Source organism: Mesoplodon densirostris, chromosome 1, assembly GCF_025265405.1.
Source record: "Mesoplodon densirostris isolate mMesDen1 chromosome 1, mMesDen1 primary haplotype, whole genome shotgun sequence".
Lineage (NCBI taxonomy): Eukaryota > Metazoa > Chordata > Mammalia > Artiodactyla > Ziphiidae > Mesoplodon > Mesoplodon densirostris.
Genome location: NC_082661.1, coordinates 20,913,586 through 20,928,989, shown reverse-complemented (window position 1 = coordinate 20,928,989; position 15,404 = coordinate 20,913,586).

Genomic DNA, 15,404 nt, shown 5'->3' with positions numbered 1-15,404 from the left:
AATGGGAGAAAATATTTGCTAATGATATGATGGATAAGGGGTTAAAATCCAAACATCAAAAAAGCAAACAACTCAATTAAGAAGTCTTGAAAATCATTTATTCTCTTAAGCAGTATTTTTGCAAACTTATTGACCTATTATTGGCAAATAAATCCTTTCACATTGTTAGCTAATCAAATGCAGGTTAGCATCTGCCTGAATTATTACAATATTCAATTTATTCAAATTTGAAATTAGTAAGATTTTACTGTGTACATAATCATGGCCTGCAAAGCATCTGGCACTTAGTAGGTGTTCAAAAAGTGTGTGTTGCTAAGCTACATGTAAAAGGGAACTCAGATCTCCTGAAAGCTTGATTTGCTTACAGGCACAGTTAGGTGTATTTTGCCTTGAGCTGGGTCTTGTTTTGAATAATTTCTTAGAGCGTGACCTTACCTTTGCCCATAGAACTTGTTTGTACAAGACTGTACAGAAACTGAGCAAATAAGAATTACTGTTTGGCAAACAATTAACTTCTTTACCATCTTTCACTCAGCAAGGATTGTCCCTTGGGGGGATCAATTCTGATGTTGAAAATATATATTTTACTTTTATCTGTGAAGAAAAAAAATTCATGTGTGTGAATTCAATTTCTTGGAGGTTGGTTGTGGTAGTTGCTATTTTTCATAAACAGTATTAACCAGGGATGATGAGAATCATCAGGATAGCTCTGGCAATGAGAAGGACAAAGATAAGGATGTCCAGCCAGCCATGAGCTTCCTGGTGTGACCAGGTGGATCTGCTGTAACCACACTGGGACCCCAGGGGTAAGTTATTACATGACAGGTGTGTCAAGGGCATGGCTTCCTCCACCAGTGTTAACAAGTGCAGCATTGCATCTAAGTTGTTCATTTAATCATTCTTTTATTCAACTTAAAATACCTATCGAATGACAACTATAGACCATCTACTAGATTTCTACTGAAAGTAGATTGCTACTGAAAGTGTGGCCTGTGGAGCATCCATTTACTTGAGGGCTTGTTAGAGATGCAGAATTTCAAGGTCCACTCCAGTCCTCTGAATAAGAATCTGCATTTTAACATGATCTGTGGGTGATTCTCATGTGAGAAGCACTGGACCAGATGACAGGGCTAAGAGCCAGGATCCTGTCAGGAGATAAATGATGTATTTATTGGAGGGACTATTAATAAAATCTCAGTCAGGGCTTCCCTGGTGGCGCAGTGGTTGAGAGTCCGCCTGCAGATGCAGGGAACACAGGTTTGTGCCCTGGTCCAGGAAGATCCCGCATGCTGCAGAGCGGCTGGGCCTGTGAGCCATGGCCGCTGAGCCTGTGCGTCCGGAGCCTGTGCTCTGCAACGGGAGAGGCCACAATGGTGAGAGGCCCGTGTACCGCAAAAAAATACATAAATAAATAAATAAATAAAATCTCAGTCAGAAGACTTAAATAGACATTTCTCCAAAGAAGACACACAGATGGCCGACAGACACACAAAAAGATGCTCACTATTGCTAATTATGAGAGAGATACAAATCAAAACTACAATGAAGTATCATTTAAAAGTCTACAGACAGGGCCTCCCTGGTGGCGCAGTGGTTAAGAGTCCGCCTGCCGATGCAGGGGATACGGGTTCGTGCCCCGGTCTGGGAGGATCCCATATGCCACGGAGCGGCTGGGCCCGTGAGCCATGGCCGCTGGGCCTGCGCATCCGGAGCCTGTGCTCCGCAACGGGAGAGGCCACAACAGTGAGAGGCCCACATACCGCAAAAAGAAAAAAAAAAAAGAAAAAAAAAAAAGTCTACAGATAACAAATGCTGGAGATGGTGTGGAGAAACAGGAACCCTCCTACACTGTTGGTGATAATGTAATAAACTGGTGCTGCCACTATGGGAAACCATATGGGGGTTCCTTAAAAACCTAAATACAGTTACCAATCAATCCTGCGATCCCACTCCTGGGCATACATCTGAAGGAAACTCTAATTCGAAAAGATTCATGCACCCCAATGTTCATTTCAGCACCTATTTACAACAACCAAGACATGGAACCAACCTAAATATCCATCAATAGATGAAAGAATAAAGAAGATGTAGTATAGATAGATAGATAGATAGATAGATAGATAGAGATATATATATGGAATATTACTCAGCCATAAAAAGAATGAAATAATGCCATTTGCAGCAACCCAGATAAACCTAGAGATTATCATATAAAGTGAAGTAAGTCAGACAAAGACAAATATCATATATCACTTATATGTGGAATCTAAAAAAATGATACAAATGAACTTATTTACAAAACAGAAATAGACTCACAGACATAGAAAACAAGCTTATGGTTACCAAAGGGGATAGTTGGGTGGGGAGGCATGGGGGTATAAACTAGGAGTCTGGGATTAACATATACACACTACTATACATAAAATAAGTATAGGGCTTCCCTGGTGGCTCAGTGGCTGAGAGTCCGCCTGCTGATGCAGGGGACACGGTTCGTGCTCCGGTCCGGGAGGATCCCACATGCCGGGGAGCAGCTGGGCCCGTGAGCCATGGTCGCTAAGCCTGCGCGTCCAGAGCCTGTGCTCCGCAACGGGAGAGGCCACAACGGTGAGAGGCCCGCGTGCCGCAAAAATAAATAAATAAATGAATAAGTAAACAACAAGGACCTACTGTATAGCACAAGGAACTATACTCAATATCTTGTAATGACCTATAACGGAAAAGAATCTGAAAAAGAATATATATATAGGGACTTCCCTGGTGGTCCAGTGGTTAAGACTCTGAGCTCCCAATGCAGGGGGACCAGGTTTGATCCCTAGCTGGGGAACTAGATCCCACATGCATGCCACAACAAGAGTCCGCATGCCGCAACTAAGAAGTCTGCATGCCGCAACTAAAACATCCCACGTGCCACAACGAAGATCCTGCGTGCCACAACTAAGACCCGGTGCAACCAAAATAAAAAAATAAATATATTTCTTAAAAGAATATAATATGCATATGTATACGTGTAACTGAATCACTTTGCTATACACTTGAAACTAACACAACATTGTAAATGAACTATACTTCAGTTTAAAAAACATGAAAAAAAACCTCACTCAGTTATAGGACACCAATAAAGAATGGTGAAGCATCGTGGAACTAATACTAACAGAAAGCTATTACATCCCAGCAAGAGCTATAGCATTGGGACAGAGCTGCTCAGTAGAACCAATGGTCTTCGTTAGAGGGAAGCAAATATTACCAAACTGTGCCTTGGCAAGGAGCAAGCTATGGAATAAATATCCCAACCTTTCTCTCATTTTCTTTCAGCCCGATGCAAAGTCAGAGGGCAACAGACCCCAGTTGGTATAGTCTATAAAAGTCCCATGTCCTGGGCAAAGAACACAGGGAGAAAAGGTAGACAGTGTCTCTGGTGAGGCCAAAAAAAATATCCATCCCACCATGAAACACGGGTTCTGTTCTCAGTTGAGTTTGGTCTCTAGAAGCCTATGGGTTGGAGGTGATGATAGCCCCTATTGTTACAACTTAAACTTATTTTCAAAATGGCCTTGAATTTGGTATTCTAGGATTCTCCTAGATCAATCTTTACCAAGCTAACTATATTTCTGAATAACCATTATGTGAAAGGCACTCAACTAGAAACTAAGAAAGACATAGAAGTGTTAGATTTGGTCTCTGCTTTCAAGGAGTTTGTGATTTTAGATTATCGATGTTTCTTACATAAAACTTTGCAAAGAAGCTCAGACAGTCAACCAGAATCCAATGAAGCAGTATACAAAGTTGAGACTCTGGAACCACACTGCTGGGTTTGAACCTCAGTTCTGATACTTACTAGCCACGGGGCTGTGGACATGCTGCCTAACTTCTCTGTGTCTCCATTTCTTACTCTGTGAGGTTAAAATCATAAAAATAGTTGCCTGCCTGAAGAGACTTTCTAAGGGGACAGCTTCCTACAAAGCTTTCTGGTTCAGAGGAAAATAAAATGTAAGTATAAAAATAAGAGTGCTTTTTTTTTTTTTTTTTTTTTTTTTTTTTTTGCGGTATGCGGGCCTCTCACTGTTGTGGCCTCCCCCGTTGCGGAGCACAGGCTCCGGACGCGCAGGCTCAGCGGCCATGGCTCACGGGCCCAGTCGCTCCGCGGCATATGGGATCCTCCCAGACCGGGGCACGAACCCGTATCCCCTGCATCGGCAGGCGGACTCTCAACCACTTGCGCCACCAGGGAGGCCCAAGAGTGCTTTTAAGGAATTGAAGTTGGTTTGTACTCAAAATTAATCAAAGGCAAGAGGGAGGGGACAAGGGGATATATGTATACATATAGCTGATTCACTTTGTTATACAGCAGAAACTAACACAACATTGTAAAGCAATTACACTCCAGTAAAGATGTTAAAAAAAACTAATCAAAGGAGTTCTAAATACATATGGGGGTGCAGCTACTCTGGGTATCGAATGTGTTATGCAGCAGTGCCGATGGAGTCCCATACATACTAAGGGCAGAAGTCAGTTCTTAAGATTTTGTTTAGTTACCTCTGCGTCAGAATTTCCAAAATTGCAGGCTCCTTTTGTTAGATCCAGCACTGGTTATTCTTTGCTTTTTTGATGTACTTTTTTCCTAAATTGTATTTCCAATCTACAATCATTTAGTGGAAGACCATTCGTGACTGGTTAAACACACACGTGCCTGCACACACACACATTCATATATTACATTTCAGGCCAATTGAATTACAAAAGGAACCAATTTGAAAAGTTATTTAATTAAAATCCTAGAAGAGAGAGATGGATTTTATTGTTTGGGGTTGGCATGACAACTTGATATGCTGGAGAGTAATATGTGCTGAGTTCACATCGTTGGAGACTATGACAAGTTCAAGGCCAGGACTGTGCCTCTAAATCTTGTTGCCACGGTAATGCTGCATAATGCCAGAGTCCACTGAAATGAATACCTCTGACAGCTCATGCCAGCAGGAGCTATCTGATTAAAAGGGATCTTTTTTTAAAAAAAAAAAACAACAACAACAGTATTTTAACAAGAGCAGGAGCAGAATGCAAAGGCGGGATATTGAAATATGGGCAACAGAAAATGTAAAAGGAAAGCAGCCAATGGATGCCAAGAAGTAACTAATAAAGGATCTGTTTTATTCTCAAGGGGTTGGTGATGTGTGAAGGTCTGCAGGCAGGGAGTCCAGCCTGCTGGGCCATTTTGCAAGTGAAATGATACTGCCCCAGTTTGGTGCCCTGGCTCAAGTTCAGTAGAACGATTTCACTTGACTGGTGGCCACCTCCCTTCCCACCCAGACTGACAGATTTTCTTCTCTGATAATGCATGAAAGAAAATGATTTCTGAGGGACTTTATAGGTCACACATATGTCCCAAGATGAAAAAGAAGCCCACAAAAACCTCAGCCCAGAGTAGAGGCCACCAAAATGCCACGGCCTTTAACCACTAGAATGGCCTTTTGGATATTCTCCTGACTCACATCCCAGTAACTTGTCAGTTGATGATTTACAGGATAATAGTCTTAGGATCATGATCTTAGGGGATCCTCATTTCCTAACTTTGTGTGCCAGTTTATCTTGGATTTGTCCATGATGAAACTGTAGTCTTAGAGTTTCTTATGCTCTAAGAGTGGAGAAGAAGAAAGGATCCTCAAGTTCATGAGCATATTTCCCATAGGGATTTGACCGAGGCTCCACAGGAGCCGACTCTCTTTTACACTTCCAGGGATTTAATGGGGGTAATCGGTAAATGGGGACATGCAGGTAAGAGGGTGAAAGGTGGAATTTAAAAGGAATTCAGAATCCCAGATCAGCAGCTCTAATTTAAAATTCAGATCAGAGTATTATGTCATAAGCAAATAAAAATTTACTATGCTTATCCCTCCCTATACAAGTGGATTCTACAATATAAACTGTAGTGGAGAGAATATTGACCTTAGAACTACTGACCAAAATCCAACTCCCGCCTCCACAAATAATTCACTGAGTGACCTTGGCAGAGTAGTTAACATGTTTGGTCTTTTTCTTAAGATATAAAATAAGGTAGGGCTTCCCTGGTGGTGCAGTGGTTGAGAGTCCGCCTGCCAATGCAGGGGACAGGGGTTCGTGCCCCGGTCCGGGAAGATCCCACATGCGGCGGAGCGGCTGGGCCCGTGAGCCATGGCCGCTGAGCCTGCACGTCCGAAGCCTCTGCTCTGCAGCAGGAGAGGCCACAACGGTGACAGGCCCACGTACCGCAAAAAATAAAAAAATTAAAAAAAAATAATAAGGTAGATTATCCTAGCCTTCACCTGTTGTAACAGTAGTTTGGAATGTACAGCCAAACTACAGAGAGAACTTTTTAGAAATTCAGATTCCCTAGGCTCCACCCCAATTTCTACTGAGTCAAATTTTGTAATTTTCAAGAGCTCTACACATGATTCTGATTTGCATCTCTGTTTAAGAATCACCAAAGATTACGTACAACTTATACTTACATATATTATGTAAGCTAATATATGAGTTGTCTTAAGCTATCAATCAAAGAAGGGTACTGTTAAGTCAGCTTTTTTTTTCAGCTTATAGGTTTAATATTTAAAACAGGGCAAAGAAATCAAGAATGCAGGAAAGTTGGCATACATAAAGTGGTTATAGTTACTTCTATCATTTGAAGTATTTGGAGATGTCCAAGCTTTAAATGAAAAGCTCCTTGAAGTAACTCTCTTTGTTCACAGTTTGCAGTATTCCCCTCAGTCTTTATTGATCCAGACAGAATGATAATTGATGTTTGTCTAATGCTTTCTGGCACTATGCTGAGTGCTTTGCAAGTGTCAGCTTATTTGATCTTACCCCCTATTACACACATGCTGTAGAGAGATTAAGTAAGCTGTCTGAGGCCTCACGGATAAAAATAGGTGGAGGTGGGCTTTGAAGTCAGGAACTCCACTCCAGAGCCCCACTCTTAATCATGGTGCTGTTCAACCACTTTGTAGGTCATATATTTCCAAAGGAAATTGTTCAACTTTCTGAAGTAAAAACAAAAGCCTAAAAATAAAAGTTTTCTTGGCCTATATCATCTCTTAAAGTGTGATTCTTAGACTTCCTACATCTGAATCATCTGAGGTGCTTATTAAAATTGCAGTTTCTGAGGATGTGGAGTAAAGGGAACACTAGTATGCTGTTGGTGGGGATGCAAGTTGGGGCAGCCACTATGGAAAACTGTATGTAGGTTCCTCAGAAAACTAAAAATGGAACCACCATATGATCCAGCAATTCTGCTCCTGAGTATGTATCTGAAGAAAACAAAAACACTAATTTGGAAAGATACATGCACCCATGTTCATAGCAGCACTGTTTACAATAGCCAAGATATGGGAGCAACCTAAGTGTCCACAGACAGATGAATGAATGATGAAAACGTGATTGATACATGTGCGCATGCACACACACACACACACACACACACACACACACACACACTGGAATATTACTCAGCCATAAACAAGAATGAAATTCTGCCATTTGCAAGTACATGGATAGATCTAAAGGGTAGTACGCTTAGTGAAATAAATCAGACAGAAAAAGACAAATACTCTGCGCTATCACTTACACGTGGAACCTGAAAAATAAAACAAGTGACTATAACAAAACAGAAACAGACTCACAGATATGGAGAACAAATTAGTTGTTTACCAGTGGGAAGAAAAAATGAGGGAAGGTCAAGATAGGGGTAGGGGATTAGGAGATAAAAATTACTTTGTAACACATGAAAGGACGCTCAACATCACTAATCATTAGAGAAATGCATATCAAAACTACAATGAGGTATCACCTCACACCGGTCAGAATGGCCATCATCAAAAAATCTACAAACAATAAATGCTGGAGAGGGTATGGAGAAGAGGGAACCCTCCTGCACTGTTGGTGGGAATGTAAATTGATACAACTACTATGGAGAACAGTATGGAGGTTCCTTAAAAAACTAAAATTAGAACTACCATATGACCCAGCAATCCCACTACTGGGCATATACCCTGAGAAAACCATAACTCAAAAAGAGTCATGTACCACAATGTTCATTGCAGCACTATTTGCAATAGCCAGGACATGGAAGCAACCTAAGTGTCCAACGACAGATGAATGGTTAAAGAAGATGTGGCACATATATACAATGGAATATTACTCAGCCATAAAAAGAAACAAAACTGAGTTATTTGTAGTGAGGTAGATGGACCTAGAGTCTGTCATACAGAGTGAAGTAAGTCAGAAAGAGGAAAACAAATACCATATGCTAACACATATATATGGAATCCAAAAAAAAAGAAGAAGAACCTAGGAGCAGGACAGGAATAAAGATGCAGATGTAGAGGGTGGACTTAAAGACACGGGACGGGGAAGGGTAAGCTGGGACAAAGTGAGAGAGTAGCATGGACATATACACACTACCAAATGTAAAACAGATAGCTAGTGGGAAGCAGCTGCATAGCACAGGGAGATGAGTTCAGTGGTTTGTGACCACCTAGAGGGGTGGGATAGGGAGGGTGGGAGGGAGATGAAAGAGGGAGGAGATATGGGGATATATGTATACGTATAGCTGATTCACTTTTTTTGTTTGTTTGGTTGGTTTTTTTTGCTCTACGCGGGCCTCTCACTGTCGTGGCCTCTCCTGTTGCGGAGCACAGGCTCCGGACGTGCAGGCTCAGTGGCCATGGCTCACAGGCCCAGCCGTTCCGTGGCATGTGGGATCTTCCCGGACCGGGGCACAGACCCGTGTCCCCTGCATCGGCAGGCGGAGTCCCAACCACTGCACCACCAGGGAAGCCCTGATTCACTTTTTTATACAGCAGAAACGAACACCAAAATGTAAAGCAATTATACTCCAATAGTTAAAAAAAAATTACTTTGTATAAAATAAATAAGCAACAAGTATATATTATTGTACAGCACAGGGAAATATAGCCATTATTTCATAATAACTTTAAATGGAGTATAAGCTATAAAAATATTGAATCACTATGTTGTACACCTGAACCTTATATAATATTCAATTTTTAAAAATACACTTTTCAGGGACCACTCCCAGACCTATTACACTACAATCTCAGGTATGAGTGGGAACTGTTATTTAGAAAATATACTCCTTAGGTGATTCTTCTTTTTTTGAGCTTAATTGAGGTATGATGGACAAATAAAAATTGGTTATATTTAGGCTGTGATTTTTAAAAGGTATGCAACATGATTTAATGTAACTGTATACACTGTGAAACTAATCAAATTACTCATTGATCAAATTACTAATTGATTACTAATCAATTTAATTAACACATCCATCATCTCACATAGTTACTTATGTGTGTGTGGGTGTGGTGAGAGCATATACGATTTAGTGTCTTAGCAAGGTAGGCGATTCTCGAGCCCAGTGACGTTTAAGAACCACTGGCCTGGATCAACATTTGTGGGTCACCACTGTGGGGGATGAGGGTGTGGAACACTTGGGAGCCACTGAATCTAAGCTGTTTGCTTTAGAATCAGATGTTGGGTGCTGCCTGGGGTGGAATGTTCGTCTTGTGACTAATGGGTGGTCTGAACAAGGCACAGCTCCTGCCCAGGAACAACTGGCTGTTGTCTGTCAGGGAGGGAAGCCAGCAAACGGACAGTACAAGTTCGCCTTCAGGGCCCAGATCTCAGTTCCCCTCGGTGGGTTCCCGCTTGTTGCTAGCAGGGCTAGCACTGGCCTGGAACTTTGAAGTTTTCCTTTTCAATATCCAAATGCCAGGGAGGCTTCGTGTCACTGCACACACCGTCTCCGGCACGATGGCAGAGTCAGAGAGCAGACTGCTTGGAATGCAGTCTGGCCCCACTGCGGCTTTGAATTGGACTAGAAATTGCAGACTCATAAGAGTTCATCCTAGTGTCTTTTACAGATGGGCAAAGAAAAGGAGGCCAAGAGGCTAACCCAGAAGCGTTGGGGATTTGTAGATTGGAAGAAGTCCACGGTGATTCTTTAAGGAATTGAAAAAATTTTAATGAGGCTTATTGAAGTATAATTTATATGCAGTAAATTTCACTTTTTTTTGAGTATACGGTTCGATGAGTTTTAGAAGCTATACTCAACATCATACCACCAATGCCAGTTCTGAGTTTTGACTAATGTATACAATCAGGTAACCAACATCAAATAAGATATAGAACATTTCCATCTCCCCCAAAAGTGCCCTTGTACCCCTTTGCAGCCAATCCCACCCCCTTTCCCCCAGCTCCTGACTACCGCTGATTTGATATGTCTGTATTCCAGAGTATCACATAAATTGAATCTTACAATATGCACTCTTTTGTTGTTGTATATGTCAGTAGTTCTTTCCTAATTATTACTAAGTAGCATCCCATGGTATGGGTTACCACAATTTATTTATCTATTCACCAGAGGATGGGCATTGGGATTATTTTCACTTTGGGGCAGAAACTTAGATTTAAATGAGCACTAATTCAGCAAGTATTTATTGAACATGCATATAGGTAGACTCTGAAAACTGTAATTGTTTACGTTTGCAGCCTCTGGTAAAAAAAATAATCATCACACTGGAAATTCTAACACCTAAAGAAGAAGGAGCTTCATTTGTAGCCCTGGAAACAAATGGGAAGGAAAAGAATGCCATTAAATGGTGTTGGCATGACTAGAAGAGCATTTTATGCCCTTTGAAAACCCTGAAATGATACTACCACGCTGAGACACATGAGGGCGCTCTAACCAACAAGCATTACAAACACTTTTTTTCATTCGAACAAAGGTTGGTTGTTTTTTAATTTATTGGAACGCTTTGTCGAAAACCCTGGTGAATTCCCACTCCCACCCTTGGTCTCGTTGGTCACTCTTGGGTGATAGAAAAGAATTTGGCATCAAGTGAATCTGTCTTTGACTAGTCCTCAGGGGTTTACTGTACCCAACCACCGTTTAATGGTGAGGCTCACTCAAAAGAAGAGGCTACCAAAGAAACCCTAGTGTAGAATACCTCGTGAATCACAGAGAGAACCGAGATCGGCCCTAAAGTTCTTTTTTAAACTATTGTTGTTTTCAGACCTTCCCAGAACAGAGCACACAAGTGTTAAAGATAATTCCTGGGCAATATTTTGCAGAGACTTGTGAGGTGCTTCTTTCACCTGGTCAACAGTTTGGCTGGTTGAGAGTTGCTCATTCCTGTCAGAGGAACCATGGTGATCCGTACAGAGGAAAGCTATCTTTACAGCAAAGCAGTGGGGAGACAAGACAGGGTTACTGGTTTTGGCTTCTGAGTGGCTGTTCAAAACAAAGACAAAAAAAAGGTTCTGGATACATTTAAAATTTTTTGAAAATCACTCACTCATTTGTTACAGGGGAACCAAGTACAAAATAAAAGACACTTTATAAAAATTGCATTAGAATGCTCTGATGGGACTCTAAATGAATTTAGTGCTGAGGATGCATGATTTTCTTGCAAGGTCTGGGAATTCTTAGGGACCGCTCTCTTAGGGGAAGAGCTGGATTCCATCATTTGCAAAAATGTCTCCGCAAGGACTTTCTACAATGAACAGCATAAAATGCTCACTTGAAGAAAGAAGTCTTTTACCCAGTCAAACCTATCCAACATAAAATATGACTGTCTCAAGCAGAAAATTACCTCTGGCTGTTATATCCAAATTATATAACAGCATGGCCTTAAAACTGGGAAGAAGATAGTAAAGAGATGATTCTAAGGACAGGGTGTGGTCCTAGCCTGGCTTCATGGATGCTTGGCACCAGTCAGGAGGGCCGCCCCAGGGTCCTCTGTCTCCACATATGGGTAAAATCCTGAACCACTCAACCAAACCTGGGCACCTTTATACGGTCCTGCTGTAGATCTTCTCCATCACCCCCTTCAAAAGGCATTCTCCCATTCTATCTTTACCTTAAACCTTGGATCCAAAGCTCATCATCATCATTATCATAAATATTTGTAGTTGGGCTCCTCTCAACTATGACCTCACCTCCCCATCCTGGTAATCCATCTTCAGACTACTGTGGGAAGAATCTTCCTAATCAACAAAGCCCTTAGCCTCTCTGCCCCTGCATCTCCCCCAGGAACGTCCTCCCCTCCCACGAGGGCTCACAAAGAAAATGCAGCCTACCCCAACAATCTGGTACCTTCCCATATCAGAGTTGTGTTAAGAATGCCAGGAGGGAGGGAGGGAGATGCAAGAGGGAAGAGATATGGGAACATATGTATATGTATAACTGATTCACTTTGTTATAAAGCAGAAACTAACACACCACTGTAAAGCAATTATACTCCAATAAAGATGTAAAAAAAAAAAAAAGAATGCCAGGAATGTCAACTGGCCATCACATTAGCTAACCATCAATTTGGGGTGGATTTACCTAAAAGGTGACATGCACTCCATTCTATTATAAATTCCTACACTCTTCATCCAGGGGAGAAAGGCGACTTCAAGAGCATAGTCTGTACATCAGCAATCGTCTTCTTACAAGTGACATGCAGAAAGAGTACAATGTGAGGGGAAAGGTGTTCTGTTTATGGAGAGGAAATGCTATCTTTTAGCATTTCAGTTATGTCCCCAGCAAACAATAGAGTCAAGGGCCAAGCTGACCATTATAACTCCAAGTTTCTCAAGAGAAATGGAAAGGAGGACAAGGAAATCCAAAGAGTTGGTGACCTGAGTTGGTGATCAAGTTCTGCAAAAGATGAATGAGGAAAAGCAAAGTGCCTCAAAATAGATCTGTTAACATTTTCTTTGAAGAATGGAAGGGGGGTTTCCTACATGCAGCTCAGAATAACTTAGAGACAAATTGTATCTTAAACAAGTTTTCTGATTAGATGGTGTAGTGTTTAGAAGGGTAGATTCTGGATCTGTCTATCTGGATGAAATTCTTCCCCTGCCCCTTAATCTCCATAAGCCTTAGTTTCCCCATATGTAAGATGGGGGTAACACCATTGTCTACCTTATAGCATTGCCATTAGAATTCAATACAATAGTCTATTTATACCATCAAGCACAGTGCTGGAAATGAGAAGGGGGATAGGAGATGAAGGAGAAGAAAATCATAGAGTAAGATAAACAGAGAAGGGCCTTGTCCAGACTAAGGAAGAAAGACTGCGTACACCCATGAGTGTGATCAACACAGCCCTGTGCACCTGAGGTCCCAGGAAAGCAATAACGTGGAGGAGCTTTAGGACATGGACTTTGATGTTGTGCTTGTCCATTCAGCATCTTTTGGCTTATATCTTCATTTTCCACTGTGTCTGATTAAGTGAGTTTGCCTAACAGCCAAGTTCCAGAGAAAGTAAGTAGCAAACAAAAAGCAATTATAGGGCTTCCCTGGTGGTGCAGTGGTTGAGAGTCTGCCTGCCGATGCAGGAGACACGGGTTCGTGCCCCGGTCCGGGAAGATCCCACATGCCGTGGAGCGGCTGGGCCCGTGAGCCCTGGCCGCTGAGCCTGCGCGTCCGGAGCCTGTGCTCCTTAACGGGAGAGACCACAACAGTGAGAGGCCCGCGTACCTCAAAAAAAAAAAAAAAAGCAATTATAAATATGCATAGAAGTAAATCCACAAACTAAAGGGATTTTAGAGGCTCTTTAGGTCAACCCTCTGAGGTTGGAGAGTTTAAGTGGTCTGCTCAACTCACTGGCAGCCACAGAGTAGCCAAGCCAGGACTAGACGCTGAAGGATCTCCCTAGTACATTAGACTGCAAGAGAGATGGAGATGATAATAATAATGTTACCTTATTTCATATCATTTGTCCAACGAAAAATGAAACAGAAACTTTTGTACAGACATCTTTTGAAGTTCAACTCACAATAGGCCTTACACTTTAAATGGGTCACTCTCCATCACCATGGTGATTCTTCCAAGTTTTCCTGGAATCATCAGCTGTTTTCTAATGAGAGCACTCCCCAGAACTTGCAGCTCTACCAAATGGATAAATATTTCCTAGTAGAAAATACTTAGATCCTTAAGCAACTTAGTCAGCAACTGCTTTTCCTTCTCCACTTCTCAGGGAAACAGTCTAGAGAATACTCCTACGTTTGCTTTAGGTGTCATAGAGTTCTTTAAAAAAAAAAGTCTTGATTCTACTGATGGCAAGGCTACTTCCCTGGGTGTTGTGTGGTTTATATATTGAAAAACAGCCACCTTCTTGCCTTCTATCTTTCTAACCAAGCAGTAAGTATATAACAATTTAAAAACCTTGTGACGGTATGGCAGCTCCTCAAAAAGAGAATTACATGTGATTCAGCAATTCCATTTCTGGGTATATATCCAAAAGAATTGAAAGCAGGATCTTGAAGAGATATTTGTACACACATGATCACAGTAGTATTTTTTACAATAGCCAAAAACTGGAAGCACCCCAAGTGTCTATCAATGGATGAATGGATAAATAAAATGTGATATATATAATGGAATATTATTCATCCTTATAAAGGAAGGAAATTCTGACACAGGCTACAACATGGATAAATCTTAAAGACACTATGCTAAGTAAAATAAGCCAGGCACAAATGACAAATACTGTATGAGTCCACTTATATGAGGTATCTAAAGTAGCCAAATTAATAAAGATGGAAGGTAGAATGGTGGTTGCCAGGGGTTGGGGGCGCTGGGAAATGGGGAGTTGCTGTTTCATGGGTAGTATAGAGTTTCAGTTTTGCAAGGTGAAAAAGTTCTGGAGATTGGCTGCAGACAATGTGAAGATACTGAACAATACTGAACTGTACACTTAGAAATGGTTAAGATGGTTATTGTTATGTGTATTTACCACAGTTAAGTTTCTTTTAATTAAAAAAATAATAGGAAAGAAGAGAGGGGAGAGAGAGAGAGAGAGAGGGAGGGAGAGAGAGAGAGATGGGAAGTGTCTAAGTCCTGTACAGTTTGTTACAAGCATACATACAGTTATTATAGTCTCATTATACTTCAGTAAAATTGTGAAGGTTCACTGGTAAAATCTCAGAGCATTAAGGCAGCGAAAAGCATTAGCCTGCTTTAAAGCAGGGTAAGTAGACAGCAAATAAAAGAAAACCAGAACCAAGTATTTATGTATTGTTCTTCTCAGTATCTCAAGTTTCCACTCAGCTCATATTGATCTCCAATCAACTTGAGATATCTGTTCTTCCAGTTTTTTCAATATTCCCAGAGTTCCTTTGCATAAAATATGATTTTGACCAAAACTTTAAAACTAGTGTGTTGATTATTTCACAGGAAAAAATTGGTTTATCTCTAAAGTGGAGAAATCCAAAATCCTAAAGTACAAATCTTTGCACACGACACAGATCACAAAAATTTTTACATCTGCTTTTATGGGTTGAATTTTATGTCCTCCTTCCTGGCTGAAATATGTACATGTTGAGGTCCTAACTAACCCCCAGTACTTCAGAAAGTAACCTTATTC